This window comes from Lolium rigidum, chromosome 5 (assembly GCF_022539505.1).
Source record: "Lolium rigidum isolate FL_2022 chromosome 5, APGP_CSIRO_Lrig_0.1, whole genome shotgun sequence".
NCBI lineage: Eukaryota > Viridiplantae > Streptophyta > Magnoliopsida > Poales > Poaceae > Lolium > Lolium rigidum.
The window spans coordinates 225,109,352-225,110,935 of record NC_061512.1 but is presented as its reverse complement, the minus strand read 5'-3'; positions in this window follow the sequence as shown (position 1 = coordinate 225,110,935).

The window sequence follows — 1,584 nt, the reverse complement described above, 5'->3', positions numbered from 1 at the left end:
TCGATACCAACTATGGTCTTCTTATATCTTCTATGGGTTCATAGGTCATCTTTCTTTCTTCGAGGGTTTATTGTTGCAAGAAAACCACTAGCTGACACTATGATTATAGTATTCGAAGTGATTTTCCATGCATTCCCTCTTCTATGTTGACTATGGATCTGCTTGAGCTTCACCATAATCACCAGCTTCCTCACCTTCATGCTTCTTATGTACTAAAGTACTCCTCTGTTGAGGTAAAGCATGAGTTTAGGTTGGTACTTCCTTCAGAGTATTGTGGTTGCTTCCCACAACTTTGTTTCCTTTATCTGATGAACCTTCTTCTTGTCTTTAGAATCTTCCAGAGTTCGTCACTTCCTCACATGTTTACCATCGCCCTCTAGATCTATAACACCAAGTAAGGACTTGATATTGCAACATGCATTTGCATATCGAAGTCAAACTTCATGTATGGATTTAGTCAAACAATGAAAATCCAATAAAATCCAAGAAGATTCAGCTTTGTGCTTATAATACACATCATCATAAGCCTGAATATGAGTGTTGAGTAGGACATCTCTAAACATCGAGCTCGATGTGTAGTATAGAACACCACATAATATAGGTTTATATCGTGATACTTAGCACGAATATAGGGAATTCTACTATTTGTCTCAACCTTTATCTTGATTGCACATTTGCAATGAGATAAACTTGAAACAAAGTGGTCTAGGATAGTTGTGGTTAACCTAATTTTATTTGGAAGTACTAACTTAGCTTCCATTTTGTTGAGGACTAATTCAATGTTATGTCTGGTTCTAACATCACTATTCTAGACACATAACTAGGGAAATATAGCTCATATACTTTCCTATGTTCGTACCATATAACTAGGGTTCCGATGTACTTGACACAGCTTCCCATGGTTTTGGAACACAATTCTTGCACTATTATTGAACACCTGACTTCTTATTGTACTTCTCCTTAATATTTATGGTGTTCTATCCCATCACATAACGATTCTCAGGTGAATCATATATGATTTACAACTCTACCATGTAAGTAATCATATTTTATTCATATCTCTCTTCCTTATCTCCCATGATTGACTCATCATGGTCTATACTACCTCATATGACTCATAGTTATCACTTACTATTAATTGTTTCACATGTCTAGATAGTTTTACTTACTTATTACTTAACTTGGTCTACATCTTCTATTAGGATATCTTAATTACTTCATCAATTCATATAACTCCTATTACCAGTCTGGATAACTCTTACTTAATCTTAACATATGTTGGTACACATCTTCCACTAGGATATCTTCCTTATGGTTGTATCCTCTCTTTGGACTACCATGTATTGTATACCAACCGTGATCTACTCATCTATTGTTTTAAGACTTCAATGGTGTATCGCATATTTGGGATTAGCTAACTAACTTTATTTTATCTTGGTAAGCTAGATAAGAAATGTTGACTCAAGTGTGTCGGGATTATTCTCAAGTGAATATCCATCTCAAGTCATAAAAAGTATTTGGTTTACCTAAGACAACTTCCTATAGACACTACCAATCCTATAGGTCTCCCTTAAAGGGTTTTAA